The sequence below is a fragment of the Hemicordylus capensis genome, chromosome 2 (assembly GCF_027244095.1).
Source record: "Hemicordylus capensis ecotype Gifberg chromosome 2, rHemCap1.1.pri, whole genome shotgun sequence".
NCBI lineage: Eukaryota > Metazoa > Chordata > Lepidosauria > Squamata > Cordylidae > Hemicordylus > Hemicordylus capensis.
Window position 1 is genome coordinate 19,786,225 of NC_069658.1, and position 16,956 is coordinate 19,803,180.

The window sequence follows — 16,956 nt, forward strand, 5'->3', positions numbered from 1 at the left end:
CACTAGAGGCTCAAGTGATCTCTGTGGCTCAGAGTGCATTTTATCAGCTTCAGATGAAATGCCAACTGTGATCTTACCAGACAGAGATCGCTTGGCCACAGTTACTCACGCTCTGGTAACCCCTCGCTTAGATTACTGCAATGCATTTGTACATGGGGCTGCCTTTGAAAAGGGTCCGGAAACTGCAGCTGCTACAAAATAAGGCTGCAAGATTTTTAACTGGTACTGGACATTTTGATTATATTACACCAGTGCTTCATCAACTGCATTGGCTCCCAGTCCATTTCTGGGACCAATTCAAAGTGCCGATTTTAACCTTTAAAGCCCTAAATCGCGTGGGACCGGGTTACATGAGAAAGTGCCTTGCTCCATATGTCCCTACCCGTACCTTAAGACCTTTTTCAGAGGCACTCCTCCGGGTGCTCCTGACAGACAAGGTGAGGTGGGCGGCTACCAGGGAGAGGGCCTTTTCTGTGGTGGCACCCATTTTTGGAATAGCCTCCCCAATGCTGTTCTCCTGGCTTCATCACTCTGTTCTTTTACACACCAGTTAAAGATATTTTTGTTCACAGAGGCCTTTTAAATGCAAGTGTTCCGATTTGTTCTGATTTCTAACTAATTTTAAAATGAGTTTTAGGCAGCTTTGTATTATATTTTGTATTTTCTTTTTACCTTTTTTTTGTCTGTTGTGGGTTAATGTGTTATGTGTTTTTATTGTATGTTTTAATCCATGTGAGCCGCCCAGAGAACAATTGGTTATGAGGTGGCTAACAGATAAAGAGGCTATTCCCACGATCAGCCAAAATCGGGCTAGGGGAGCCTAGCCCGATTATGGTTGATCATGGGAGCCACCGGGCTGGCAGGCGAGCCCAGTTGCCTCCCGGCAGTTAACCCACCAAACAACCCCTCCCTTTAAACCGGGTGCTCTGCAAACCCAGGTTTTTTTATTGTGAGTAGCCACACCGCAGCTCCGCACCACGGCTACTCAAGAGTAGGCCCCCAGAGGGGAGGCGAAAAGCCGCCTCCCGGCTCCAAGGGTCTCTCCAGTATGCCCTGCATGCTCACACAGGGCATACTGCAGCTTCTTTGGCCACGTGGCCCCCGATCCTTGCAGCCCCTGCCAGCTCCGTCACAAAGCTGGCAGTCGTGTGGGCGGCCACTGCGGCCACCCAGAGCAGACTGGCTGGTCATCTGCAAGGAGAGCGGGCTTAGCCTACTCTCCTTGCAAACCCCATAGAGGCTCTTCTCCGTGATCGTGAGAAGAGCCTTAAAGTGTGTTGTTGTTGTTATTCACATAAGAACAGGCCTGTTAGATCATGCCCAAGGCCCATCTAGTCCAGCATCCTGTTTCCCACAGTGGCCCACCAGATGCCTCTGAGAAGCCCCTGGGCAAGAGGTGAGGGCATGCCCAATCTCCTCCTGTTGCTCCCCTGAACCAGAAGCGACCAGTATGGGCACCACCGGAGGGGGGGGGCAGCAAGAGGCACCTTTAAGCATAAATTAGAAGGTGCTTACCTCTGCTCCTGCAGCTGCAGCATCTGCACACTGCTGTGAGATGAAGCCCACCACCCGGCATTTCCTGTGGTTGGGATTGGCGCTGCCACTGGCCACCAGTGGGGGATTGGCTCCACAGAAGCCAGGTGAGTGGTGGAGCCAATCCCCTGATGCAGGGAGTGCTGGGTGGTGCTCTGCAGGTGCTGCCAGAGTGGAGATAAGCACCTACCTTTTATGCCTCTCACCACTCCTCCCCTGGCGGTGTCCACACCAAAAAACTGCTGTCTATAACAGGTATTTAGCGGCATCTTGCTTCTGAGACTGGAGGTGGCCTATAGCCACCAGACTAGTAGCCATTGATAGGCCTGTCCTCCATGAAGTTGTCTAAGCCCCTTTTAAAGCCATCCAAGCTAGTGGCCATCACCATATCCTCCACAGATCAATTATCTCCACAGATCAATTATGCACTGTGTGAAAAAGTACTTCCTTTTGTTGGTCCTAAATTGCCTTCAGTTTCATGTGATGACTCCTGGTTCTAGTGTGGAAGACAAATTTCAAGCATAATTTTACATCTTGATCATGTTTTCCTGTCATCGCCTCATTTCCAGACCCAAAAGCCACAGATGCTATAGAATTGCCTAATAAGGAAGGTGCTCCAGGCCCCAATCATCTTGGTTGCCTTCTTCTGCACCTTTTCCAGTTCTACAATGTCCTTCTTAAGATATGGTGACCAGAACTGTACACAGTACTCTAAATGTGGTCGCACCATAGATTTGTACAAGGGCATAGTAACATTAGCATTTTTATTTTCAATCCCCTTCTAAATGATGCCTAGCATGGAATTTGCCTTTTTCACAGCTGCTGTGCACTGAGTTGACACTTTCAACGATCTGTCCACCATGGCCCCATGATCTCTCTCCTAGTCAGTCACTGACAGCTCAGATCCCATCAGTGTATATGTAAATCTGGGGGATTTTTGCCCTAATATGCATCACTTTATATTTGCTTAAATTGAACCGCATTTGCCATTTTGTTGCCCACTCACACAATTTGGAGAGATCCTTTTGGAGCTCCTCACAAGGATTTCATTACCCTAAACAGTTTAATGTCATCTGCAAATTTGGCCACTTCACTGCTTACCCCAACTTCTAGATCATTTATGAATAAGTGAAAAAGCACCAGCCCCAATATTGAATTTATTTATCATATAATACAGATCCCTGGGGGACCCCACTTCTTACTTCCCTCCATTGTGAAAACTGTCCATTTATTGCTACCTTCTGTTTCCTGTCCTTCAATCAGTTACCAATCCACATGTGAACCTGTCCCTTTATCCCATGACTGCCAAGTTTACTCAAGATCCTTTGGTGGGGAAACTTTGTCAAAAGCTTTTTGGAAGTCTAAGTATATTATGTCACCTGGATTATCTTTATCCACATGCCTGTTGATACTCCCAAAGAGATCTCTCCTCTACCATGGAGCCTGCCAGGTGATCCTGATCTGGTTGCCATCACTCAGCCCAAACTACCCACAAGGTTGATGTGGAGATAAAATACAGTAAAGGGAGGGAGAAAATGATGTATGCCACCTGAAACTCTTTGGAGGAAAGGCAGGATAAAATGTAAAATAAAAATACATAAAAATATTTCAAAAATCCTAGCTTGGTAGTAAGGAAGAGGAGGGTGGATTGGATTGCTGATCTGAGTTCTGTTCCAGCACTGGAAATCAATTAACATAAACATGTTTTTTGAAGCTGATGAAGGATGTTATCATTTTAAAATAGTTTTAGAAGGATGTTTACAGTTTAAATCCAGTCCTGAACAACCATTTTAAAATGCAATTGTGCTACATGCAGCATTTGAACTTTTTTTGTTGCAATTAATCATCATATCCATTATTGTTGTTTATCTCTTTTTAAGGGGAAAAAAACCCCTTTCCATTTTGCCATGTGCCAGAAAGCGAATGAAAGCTGACATATGTCTGTCTGTCAACTGAAAATCGCTTTATCAAAGAAGAAGTGTTTCTCTTCATGCAAGTAGAAGAAGGGATTTGTACTGAAATAGGTTTTTAGAAGAATGAAGTCAGTAAAATTATTCATATAAAAAGCATCATGCTTCAACTGTGATAAAAAATCTCAGCATCCAGCAATTTGGAAACATACAAGCCCTGCCAAAGCAAATGATTTATTTATCACTGTTTTTATTATTGCTGCAGTGTGAATATATCACACACAAGAGGCGTATGAGACGTTTCCAATCGGATTTGGGCAAATGGTAAGGTCAGTCTTTTATCAGCTGATATGACAGTGATGGCTAAAAGATTTGTTCTTTCTCTTAGAATCGTTGTATGCTTCACAAACATATGTTAGTTATAGTTATATTATTTTGGCGAATCCTGGGAGTTGTAGTTTAATGAGCAGCTGAGCACTATCCATTGAAGAGGCCCTTCCTAAAGTTAGCTTTAGAGCAATGAAGCCACTATAGGTGTGTACTCATCCAATATAGAACAGAGAGAATGAGAGACTTCTGCCTGCAACCTTGGAGAAGCTGCTGCCAGTGTGTGTGGACATACTGAGCTAGATGGTCCAATTGTCTAACTTGGAGTAAGTCAGCTTCCTATGTTCCCACGTTCCTATGTATCTCTCTGATATGCAAGAAGATCTGGGCCATGTGGGTGGAGATCATGCCATGAATCTTTCCCATGCCAATACTTCCAGTTTCCTGGATGACTGACTCTGCTTTGGGAAGGAATTGCATTGTCCTCCTACTTGGCCTGGATCTTCCAACATTACCAGTGGGATGCAGAAGGCTCCCACATTTGTTTGTTTGTTTAACACATGTTTAGACCATCCGATATGCAAGTCCCTGGCGATTCACAGTCTAAAAACACAACATTTAAAACATTAACACAATTAAAATAGTTTAAAACAGTCTCTGCCCAGAGACGCAGGTTTGGGGCAATATATGTTAAATAAAATTAATAAAATGCAGATAAAACCTCTAAAACTTTAAACTTTAAAACTATAAACTTGACTAAAGCCTGACTAAACAGGTATGTCTTCAGGTCTTTCTTAAAAGGATCCAGAGAAGGGGAGGCTCTAATTTTGTTAGGAAGCGCGTTCCAAAGTCCTGGGGCAACTCTAGAAAAGGCCTGGTTTTGAGTCACCAGTAATCAAACTGGTGAAAACCAGAACCAGAACTCCCCAGAGTATCTTAATAGGCAGCAGGGTTCATGAAGAAGAAGGAATTCTCTTAAATAATTTGAAACCAAGCCATCCAGGGCTTTATAGGTAATAACCAGTACTTTGTATTTTATTGGCAAGCATGTAGTTCTTTTAAAATGGGCGTTAATATGATTTTTTCGGGTAACCCGAGAGACCAGCCTGGCTGCTGCATTCTGTACCAACTGCAGTTTCTGGACTATGTACAAAGGCAGCCCAATGTAGAGTGCATTGCAGTAGTCAAGTCTGGATGATACCAGCATACAGACCACTTTTTGAAGGTCATTTATAGCCGGACCTGATAGAAAGCCTTCCTAGCCACTGCCTCAACCTAAAAGACCAGGGAGAGGTTTGGGTCCAGAAGTACTCCCAGACTACATTACTCAAGGTAATGCTGAAAGTGATAGCCCTCCACAGAAGTACAGTTCTTAGGATCCCTAGGAGTGGAGAGCCAGTCTTGTGGTAGTGAGCATGAATTCTCCCCTTTGCAAAGCAGGGTTCACCTTGATTTGCATTTGAATGGGTGACTACATGCTAGTGCTGTCTGCTGTACAATATTTCCCTTAGGGGATGGGGATGTAATTCAGTGGTAGAGCATCTGCTTCCTTGCAGAAGGTCCCCGGTTCAATGCCTGGCATCTCCAAGTAGGGCTCGGAAAGACGCCTGCCTGAAACCTTGGAGACAGCTGCCAGTCTGTGTATGTAAACAGTGAGGCGGGTCTCATAATCGGTGAGACCCACCTCCAGAAGGTTTGCGGGGAGAGCGGGCTAAGCCCACTCTCCCCGCAGACAATTATTAAGCCCTCCCCGGGCGGCCGGATCGGCTGCCCACATGACTGCCGGCTACATCATGGAGCTGGCGGGGGGGTGGGAATTCGGGGGCCACGCAGCCCCTGGGAGTTACAGCATGCTCTGTGCAAGCACGCAGACCCCTGAGCCAGGAGGCTGATTTTTAGTTGGGGGTCTCCTCATGGGTTTCTGTGGCACGGAGCAGCACCACAGCAACACACGATCTGGAAGCCTCGGTTAGCAGAGCGCTCGCGCTGCTAACCTGGGCTAAGAGGAGAGCCTCGCAAGTGAGTTACCCGCTTGTAAACCACCAGGCTTGCCTGCAAGCCCGGTGGTTTACACAACCAGCAAAAATCAGGCTAGGCTCTCCTAGCCCAATTTTTTGCTGCTCGTGAGAATAGCCTCAGTATTGAACTACAGTGGTCCCTCGACTTATGAAGTACTCGACATCCGAAGATTTCGACTTACGAACGACAAAAAATACCGGAAGTCGTTGCCGGTTTAGATGCGGCTTCCTCGACCTACGAATATTTAGATGCGGTTTCCTCGACTTACAAATGTTTCCGGACCTCCGTGGATGCGCTTTTCGACTTACGAAAATTTCGACCTACGAACATGCGTTCTGAACGGATTATCTTTGTAAGTTGAGGGACCACTGTAGATGGACCAATAGTCTGAGTCGATATAAGGCAGCTTCCTATGTTCCTATGGTTTAATGAGTGCTGTTTTAATACTCTTTAGATCTTGGTGATCATAAGAATTATAGTTCTACGAGGGGCTAGGGATCTCTAAGGACCACTTCTGGCATTCCTTACCCTGCACCCCGCCCCCCACTAAAGCTGCAAGATCCAGCATATGGTCTCTGGATGGATTCAGACAAACAGTAGAAATGGTGGCTAAAGGATAAATAACCATGTATACTGCTCTGGGCTCCTTGGAGGAAGAAGAAGATAGAAATGTAAACATAAATAAATAAAGTTAGTAAGTCATGAAAGGTGTCCTTTTTCTGTGAATATACTGGCCTATCACTGCCGTTATTGAAATCACACCTCTCTGCTTCCTATTCAGCACAGCTTTCCAGAATCCCAGGAAGTGGAAAACCATTCCTGCATTGAATTAGCTGGATAGAACAGGGTGTCTGCATTTAGGTGGTATGGGTGGTTTCTTTGCCTCCAAGTGCATCTGTGAACTCAGCTACAGCAGCATGAGTGCTATACTGAGGCAATGAGCTGAGGCATCTTCAAACATAGTTTAGCATCTGGACCCAACACTTTCGCATCCAATTCCAAAAGATAGCTGTAGTAGGGTTGCAGTTGAAAGTCATTTTGTCACCTATAGCCTTCACCCTGCTTGGTATACACACAGAAGGAGAATGGCTTCTGCACAGACAGTTGCAAAATCAGGAGAGCTGGTCTTGGGGTAGTGAGCATGAATTTCCCCCTTTGCTAAGCAGGGTCTGTCTTGCATTTGGATGGGTGACTACATGTGAGGGCTGCAAGATATTCCCCTTACAGGGCGGGGCCATGGCTCAGTGGAAGAGCATGGTTCCCAGGTTCAGTCCCTGGCATCTTCAGGATTGTCTGGGAAAGACTCCTGCTTAAAACCTTGGAGAGCCACTGCCAGTCCGTGTAGACTATAAAGCCGTGTAGACTATAACTGCCAGTCCGTGTAGACTGAGCTATAAAGACCAATGATCTGACTTGGTATAGGGCAGGTGTTCCTATGCTCCTATCTGCTTTGCATGCAGAAGGTTCCAGGTTCAATTCCTGGCAGCATCTCCAGGTAGGATTGGGAGAGATCCCTTCCTGCAACCCTGGAGAATCATTGCCAGTCAGTGTAGACCATGAGGCTCTTCTCGCGATCCGTGAGAAGAGCCTGAGGAGGGTTTGCGAGGAGAGCGGGCTAAGCCCACTCTCCCCACAGATGAACAGCAAGTCCTGCCTGGGCGGCCGCTGCAACCGCCCACATGACAGCCGGCTCCATCACAGAGCCGGCGGGGGCTCGGGAGTTTGTGGGACACACGGTTAGCGGAGCACTCGCTCCGCTAACCTGGGCTAAGGGGCGGGCTACTTAAGCGGGCTAGCCACTTGCAAGCCACCGGGCTCGCCTGCAAGCCCAGTGGTTTACACAAGCAGCAAAAATCGGGCTAGGCTCTCCTAGCCCGATTTTTGCTGCTTGTGGGAATAGCCTCCATATCAAGCAAGGCAGACCCATGGTATCTCGATCTAAAGCACCTCCCCACATTCCCGTGTTGCCTGAGTCAGTGACCAGATCCCTTGTCCTCCTCAAGTTTTCAAATCCCCCAACACATCGCCTGAACACCCAAGGTTTCTCTCTCACACAAAGACACTGAGAGACAAATCAGGCAAGAACAGACTTCGTGGTGCAACTTTCCAGCCCCACTGGGATTCCCAGGAGTGAAAGTTTACAAAATGCAAATGTGTCACAAGGTTTAATAGCAGCTGCCAAGCAAAATAAGTGCCACAGTATCAGCAGATTTCACGAGGCATAAATCCATCTAAACTGAGTGAAAATACTAAAGGCATATTAACAAAATAAAATCTATCATTTTCATGCAACAGACTTCGCAGCACACCCGCAAAGCTCCCTTCCTCCCACCTCCTTCTCCCCCCACCCCACCGAATGAAAATATCTTCACACTTCTTCTAATACCAGCTGGCTCATATATACTGCAGAAGTTTCACAAAACAGTTATTGACAGTGATACACTAAACATAGGTTAAACCTGCCATGATCACCGCCTGGATCCAGTTAGAAAGCTACACACAACATATGCAAGGGATGCTAAGAGTAATGCTACTCTTACAGCGCAACTGCAGAAAAGACATTAGCAGAAGCACGTAGGCTAGGAATCGTGAACTCTCAGTCAAAGTAGATGGTTGCCTACAGAAGTTCATAACTACACTGAACTGGTTTCCACGGGAGCAGTTTACAAACTCTATTTTGGAGGACCCTGTAGTTCCCCGGAAGCTTATTGGGGTTGAATGCTGCTCCCCACTGCCATACCTGGGGGTAGCGGGTGGTGTTGTGCTCCTGGCTCCATAGACAGACACAGAGGGCCGCCATCTTGCCTCCCCTGGCATGTGATTTGGGCCGGCTAATGAGGAGTGGGTAGTGCCTGTATAAGCAGCAGGCTGTAGTAACATCTATCAGTTGCTCTCGGGCAAAGCACCCACTCACCCATCCCATTCTCAGTGAGCGGTATCTGGTTGCCATCCAGGGCCAAGTAGGAATTTTGGGGATCGCACCTGATTGGCACTAACTGCAGCATTTTTTCACCTACTCCTCACTGAGTTTGATGATAAGGGTTCCACCAGATTTAGGATCTTGGGTCACTTGGCAGGAGAGTGCAGGTTTGGTGTAGGAGGACCATTTAAGGTGGGAAAGGGCCTAGGAACAGATGTTCTGGGTTTTGTGGCCCTTTGGCTGGGTTCCACCCCGACTTGGAGCGTGGCTTTGCTTCACCATTCAGAGTTTTGTGGCCTGGGTAGGAGTGGGTCAGGCTGCCCTCCCCTTAAGCGGGGATAAACCCGCTTGGTTCCTGGCTGAATCGGCACCCGGCCCTTCACCCTGCTGTGGTGCTGGGTTCACACATAATGCAGAACCACAGTTGAATAGTGCTGCGGTTCCATGGACATTACGTCCAAATGTGGGGAACTGGAGTCAGGTGCAGCAACGAAACCAAGGGTTCAGAATCCAGTCTGAACCCTCTGGTTGTAGTGAGTTTCGGCGCTGCAACCTGAGGTTCCAGGCAGCCTGCAGTACATCCGAATTCGGAACTGCAGGCTGCTGGCATTGGAACTGGAGTTAAGGAAGGAAGCTCCTCCCTCAACTCTGTTGTGATTGGCTGTGCAGGCTGCTCTTCAGTAAAGAAAGAAGCCTGTACTGCTAGTTCCCCTGCCCCTCTGCAGTCTTGCTGACTACTGAGAGACTGCTCTCCTGAACGTCCAAATTTGGATGAGAGAGTGGGGGCAGGGAGGGCACGGAACCCTGGATCCATTGGGCCCATGGTTCCGTGTTACATGCAAATGTGGCCAGTGTCTGAACAGGACCATTGGTATCATTATATATTTAAATTAAAACATTGGGCAGGTGTGGATTCAACAATCGCATGCTTAGAAGAATTGGATGATGTGTTTTTGAGTTTGTATGCTTACGCTTGGAAATCAGCTGGAGAAAGACCTGCTTGTAATAGAAGAAGCTGAACTGTTGGTGACATCTTTTCATCCCCACCCCCCTACTTTGTTAATATTAGAGAAATCCTGCTGACAGTTCTGCACGCTTTGCTCTCCCCCCCCCCTTCTTTTTTCCCCTTTTTGTCTAAATAGTAGGCTTGTAGCCTTGGCAATGAAAAGATTTCAGGAGGGAAACAAAAAGGTTAGATGTGTGTGTGCTTCCTTTATCTTTTTAAAAACTGTATTCTATGCAAATTTAGCCTATTCGACCAAGATTCCCCATGTCCCACTTCTTTAAAGAGAGAGAGAGAGAGAGAGAGAGATCTGTGCATATTGTATTGTATTGACATTTTTTTGTATTGACATTGGCTGACATCCAGACTAATGCTGCACTAGTGCAAATGTGTGGCATTAGTGCAAGGCAGGGACAGATATATAATTGAGTGACTGTGTGCTGCGCACATGGGCTGCCAGATGGAGGGAGGCACCATGCTCACCCACCATTTGCTTCCACTGTGGCATTCTGCTCACCACCACTGCCAATTATCCCCCCGTGCACACACACACACACCGCCGCCGCCGCCACCACCACTGGCCTTCCTGGTCACTGCCACCATTCCCTGCCAGCTGTGTCCCATTATATTGCTGTGATGCGGTATAATGACATCACTGCCCCAGTAACTGTTATCGCTGAGATGGACTCATACCAGGGTGCTGACATCACTGTGAGGTCACTCATACAAACAAAAACTTGTGTTCTACCTGGTTATAGGAGCTGTGTGTGCTCCCAATTTTCAGCTGTGTGGAAGCAAGGTCGGTGGAAAACCTGGGAAGAAGTGAGTGTGTGGAAGCTAGGCAGGAGGAAATCCTGGGCAGCTTTTCCTCCTACCTTGCTTCCACACGATCACTTCTACCCAGGTTTTCCTCCTACCTTGCTTCCACACAACCAAAAATTGGGAGCACACACAGCAAATAAACCTGGGTAGAACACTTTTTTGATTGTGTGAATGTCTTCAATGAGGCGGTTCTCACCACTGCAAAAATGTGGGCTAAGGGAGCCTAGCCCGCTTTTTGGCGGTCGTGTGTTGCCATGGGAGCTGAGAGGCTCCCGGCAGCAAACTGCCCTAAGTACCCCTCCCCTTAGCCCAGGTTAGCGGAGCGAGCGCTCTGCTAACTGGGTTAATGGATTGTGTGCTGCCATGGCGCGGCTCTGCGCCGTGGCAACTCATGAGGAGACCCCCGACCGGGAGGCTAAAAAGCAGCCTCCTGGCTCAGGGGTCTCTCCGGCATGCTCTGAGTGCTCGCGCAGAGCATGCTGGAACTTCCTGGGGCCGCACGGCCCCTAAACTCCCAAGCCCCCACTGGCTCCATAACAGAGCCAGCAGTCGTGTGGGTGGCCGATCCGGCCACCCAGGGCACACTGGAGGATCATCTGTGGGGAGAGCGGGTTAAGCCCACTCTCTCCACATAACTTTATCTGGTGGTTCCCACTGATCGTGGGAACGGCCTCAATGTTTTCTTCACTATGAGCCCCATTTCCCATTGAGATCATCTGGGGAGATCCATCTGAGGCTGCCACCAGTTCATCGGGTGGCTACTCAGGGACGAGCTTTCTCTGTTGCCATCCTGGGACTCTGAAATGCACCCCCTGCTGAAATAAGAGCCTTCCTATCTCGGACAGTTTTTAAAAAGTCTTTAAAGATACACTTATTCACCCAATAAATTTATTCAATTTATTCACTTTTTAACTAGACTTGTGGTTTTGAATCGTTTTAATGTTTTAATTTCTCTTTTAATTTGTTTTATGTTGCTGTAAGACACAAGTTTGGAGCAGTGTGCAATAGGCTTGAGCCCAAAACGTTTCGGAGGCCATTATAGAGGCCTGCGAAACGTTTTGGCCACCGGGGCCATTTCAGCTTTCAGAGGCAGCAGGGGTGTTCCCTTAAGGGTGGGGGAGGGTGCACTTATCCCTCCCACCACATTTTCCCCACCGGTGCTCTGTTCTATCAAAGCCCCTCGAGGCGGCAGCATACCTCCCTGCCACCCCATTGCCGTCCTTGGCCGGAAATGGCCAGAAGTACCGGGTGCACGTGCACACGTCGTATGTGTGTGCATGCACGGCAGACGGGCATGTGCGTGCACACAACAGGTGCATACATGCCCAAAACCTCCGGCCGAGGATGGCAACGGGGCAGCAGGGAGGTATGCTGCTGCCCCAACGGGCTTTGATACAACGGAGCACCAGTGGGGGAAATGCGGCAGGAGGGTTAAGTGCACCCTCGCCCACCCTTAAGGGAGAACCCCCACCACCTCTGGAACGGTTCTGGGCACATCCCTAGTGTGCAAATATAACATACAAACAAACACAGAGATAGATGGATGGATGGATGGACGGACGGACGGACAGACAGATAGATTTAAGTTCTGCGAGAAGCAAGAAACGCATGAACTGAACTCTAGTCTATGAAAGCTTATACTGTACTATGTGTTCCTTTTTAAAATGCCTCAGGACACTAAATTATTCAAACATTCCTAAAAACACACATACATGCACGCACACGCATGGTTATAGTGAAGTCCAGGAATGATCTTTTTACTGATCATTTGACCCCCTGCTAGAATCCTTCACGATGAAAGCATCATGCCTATCACTCTAGAGATGAAACAAGACAAGAATCCTGACAAGGCAAGGTTTGTCAGGCAAGAACTCTCTTATCAGATTCTGGATTGCTTTTTCCTTAAGCCACAATAATTGTGAATACTCTTTGGAAATGTAAGGGTAATTCCTTTCCCCTGATGCTTGTTTCTGTAAACTACTTCTGCTGTTTGGGAGATTTCATTCACAATGCTTTGGAATGAAGTTCTAATCCAGATGTGGAAGGCCTCAGGCCCCTCGCACATGCTCTTGCTAAAATGTTGGCTATAAATCTGGTCCCTACAGGACTGCGATTTTCATCCATTACCGTTAAGGCTGTCTGTATCTGTACAGCTTCATATCCCTTCAATATGCTTTTGCACAGTTGCCACAACTAATCCATACTACCCATTTCAAACTGGCTTCTGGGCTGGCTATGGGGTAGAGACTGCCTTGGTTGGCCTGATGGATGATCTCCAACAAGGAATTGACAGAGGAAGTGTGACTCTGTTGGTCCTTTTGGACCTCTCAGCAGCTTTCGATACTATCAACCATAGTATCCTTCTGGAGTGCCTGACGGGGTTGGGGGTGAGAGGTACTGCTCTGTGGTGGTTCCGCTCCTACCTCTTGAGCAGGTTCCAGATGGTGTCCCTTGGAGACTGCTGTTCTTCAAAATCTGAACTCTTGTATGGTGTCCCTCAGGGCTCGGTATTGTCTCTGATGTTGTTTAACATCTACATGAAACTGCTGGGAGAGATCATCAGGAGATTTGGTGCAGGGTGTTACCAGTATGCTGATGACACCCAAATCTATTTCTCTATGTCAGCATCATCGGGAGAGGACATAACCTCCCTAAATGCCTACCTGGAGTCGGTAATGGGCTGGATGAGGGATAACAAACTGAGACTGGATCCAGATAAGATGGAGGTACTCATTGTGCGAGGTCGAAACTCTGGAGACAATTTTGATCTGCCTGTTCTGGATGGTGTCACACTTCCCCAGAAGGAACAAGTACGCAGTTTCTGGGTGCCTCTGGATCCAAATCTCTCCCCGGTGTCCCAGGTTGAGGCAGTGGCCAGAACTGCCTTCTATCAGCTCCGGCTGATATGCCAGCTGCATCCGATTCTTGAGATAGATGACTGCAAAACAGTGGTACATCTGCTGGTAACCTCCAGACTGGATTACTGCAATGCGCTTTATGTGGGGCTGCCCTTGTACGTAGTCCAGAAATTACAGTTCGTTCAGAATGCGGCAGCCAGGCTGGCCTCTGGGTCATCTAGGAGAGACCATATTACTCCTGTATTGAAGGAATTACACTGGCTGCCAATATATTTCTGGGCAAAATACAAGGTATTAGTTATAACCTATAAAGCCCTAAATAGCTTGGGCCCTGAGTATTTAAGAGAACATCTTCTTTGTTATGAACCCCACTGCCCATTGAGATAATCAGGAGAGGTCCATCTGTATTTGCCACCAGCTCGTCTGGTGGCCACTCAGGGACGGGCCTTCTCCGTTGCTGCCCCTGGGCAGATAGGGCTGAGAGAGATTCCTACCTGTAACCTTGGAGAAGCCACTGCTGGGCTGTGTAGACAATACTGAGCTAGATAGACCAATGGTCTGACTCAGTATATGGCAGCTTCCTATGTTCCTATGAAGTATTTATTAGTTAAATACATTTTGATAGGAAAGACGTAATCCTAATCTAAAGGACTACATAATAAATAGGTAAGGAGAGAGAGAGATGTTTCCATCTACTCTCTAAGAGGAAAGGAAGGATTGTGACAGCACAGGAAATGCTGAAGAGTCAGTTCAGGGATCATAGAGTAGAGACAGATAGGAAGACCCTTACTCACTGTCGCTACACCCAATGCTCCTAGTGGTCATTAGGATAATTGGTGCAAAATGTCAATGTACTGGAACTCCATCTCCAACAGGACAAATGTCTGTGATGTGATTCATGGTTTGAAAAATTAACCGTGGGTTCAGTTTTAACCTCCCATTTCACATTACATGCAAATGTGGCTGGTGTTTGTTGTGCCTAAGGGCCAATTCAGACATGCAGTCATAGCACATAGAGCAACATCTTTCTTAGACTGTATGACTCCAGAGTGTAAGGTGATGGACTACTCACTTGAATGCTACTCACTCATATGTGTAACTACGTAGGTGAAATTGAAACTGAAACTGAAAACCCTGCTAACTGCTAACTTGGCAAAGAGGCACACTTGAATGCTACCCACTCAATATGTGTAACTATGTAGGTGAAACTGAAACTGAAACCCCTGCTAACTTGGCAAAGAGGCACATTTTAATGTGTGGTGTTTCTCTTTTATTTAGAAGGGGGAGAGTAACTGGCCCTATCCACCCCCAGCACAGTACCTCCAGTGACTGTTGCTGGTGTCTATCTTATGTTTCTTTTTAGATTGTGAGCCCTTTGGGGACAGGGATCCATCTTATTTATTTATTATTTCTCTTTGTAAACCGCCCTGAGCCATTTTTGGAAGGGCAGTATAGAAATCAAATCAGATCAATCAATCAATCAATCAATCAATCAATAACATTCCCGTCCCCTGTTTACCCATGCCTCCATCTCTCTCCTCTTCCTCTTTTGTCTCTCTTGCTCTCTAGATTAACTTGTCTTCTTTTTCTTAATAACTGCCATATACATGAATGGAACTGTATACATAATAATTACATAATTCATATTATATAATCATTATGTATATCATGTAATATATTATGTATATTATTGCATAATTACATAATATGTAATTACATAGGAACATAGGAAGCTGCCATATACTGAGTCAGACCATAGGTCCATCTAGCTCAGTATTGCCTTCACAGACTGGCAGCGGTTTCTCCAAGGTTGCAGGCAGGAATCTCTCTCAGCCCTATCTTGGAGAAGCCAGGGAGGGAAATTGGAACCTTCTGTTCTTCCCAGAGCAGCTCCATCCCTGAAGGGGAAGATCTTAGAGTGCTCACACTTCTAGTCTCCCTTTCATTTGCAACCAAGGCGGACCCTTCTTAGCTAAGGGGACAAGTCATGCATCATAGTATTGGCTGACATCCTGACTAACTCTAGGACCATTCACATGTTATGTTCAACACTTGTACGACGAGTATACAGTATACATAGGTACAGATCTCTACACAGGCACAGTCATTCACATGTTATGTTGAATGGAGATACAGCAGAACACTTCCTATGTGTACCAAGCATTTGAAGGGCTTCTATCCCAGCTCGGTTTTAAAATGACCACAGGTACAGTCATTCACACAAACACATGTACGAGTGTACAGATATCCGTACACTCATACAGCATAATGTCTGAATTGGGCTACTGTATGTGTGCTTCTAATAACAGGGCACATGCAGTACTACCTGCCACACTTCCAAAGCATGGGCACTCTTGTGCAAGAGTGCTACTGTTTTCAGTGCTCTCCCAGTACTCCGTTACAGCAGAAATGTGTCCTGGACCCTTAGCTGACATACTAACTTCCCATGAGCAAGATATCTACTGCTCTGAGCTCCTTGGAGGAAGAGCGGGATATAAATGTAACACATGCACAAATACATACATACATACATACATGCTTAATATGAGCGAGTGTTAAAATAATGAGCATCCCACCTGCAGTCAGGCCCTCTCAAAAGTCCAGAGAGGCTGGACCACTTCTAGCTTTTGAGGTCCCTAGCTGTAATTTAAAAAAACCCCGATGACTCCTAAAAACCATTTGAGAAACTTATCAAATGCCAAAAAATCAACAAGTGGTTGACTTGAGGCCCCCTTTGACCTTCAGGCCCAAGCCAAATGGCATTCCTGGGCCCCCTCTGATTAGCCCTGCCTACAATCGGATATGGTCCAATTTAGGAAGGACCGTACGCCACATGCTAGGGAAGCAGATTTACATCAGCTTGATGTGGACTGGATCTGAGTCGAAGGGCTCATCCAGATTACAGGCACTTTAGTGCAGATGGAGTGGAATGCATCGAGGGGGCGGAGTCAGAAGTGCTGAAACAGTGCCCCGAAGCCCCCAAATTAAGGCCTTTTGTATGCACTTAGAAACTGAGTACTGAACTGCCCCCCTTCAGGTGTTTCAGCCACATTGTCATAGTTCAGAGTGGAATACTGGTGTCCATGATTCAGTAATCTTAAGAATAGCATCTTAATTACCAGTTCATCCTTCATTCAATGTGCTTTCCCCCTCCCCTTCCTCCTCTAAACATTTTCAATTTAGAACAATTTTATAGCATCAAAAAACTCTTCTAATGATTAGCCTCAGCTGTGTCAAGAAATTAAGAAGCTGCAGTCGCAGGTTCATTGAAAAAGCATTCAGGGGAAAGAATCGTATTTTAGACTCTTTTCCTGGAAGAAGGGGAGAAAAAGCCAGGTGCTTAAAAAAAAAAAATTCAAGGTGCAAACTGAATTACAAGATGCCCAGGAGTGTGCAATAGCATTTCATTGTTTGAGTTTGGAATAAAAGACAGATAATTAGGAAATTGGGAGTCTATTAATTTTCCAAATTTACTCATGCAGGAAGCACTGAGCTACGGCGATATTTGCTTACCTCGTCATTATGCAAAAATATATTAGCTAATTATTTTGACTAATGCAATTA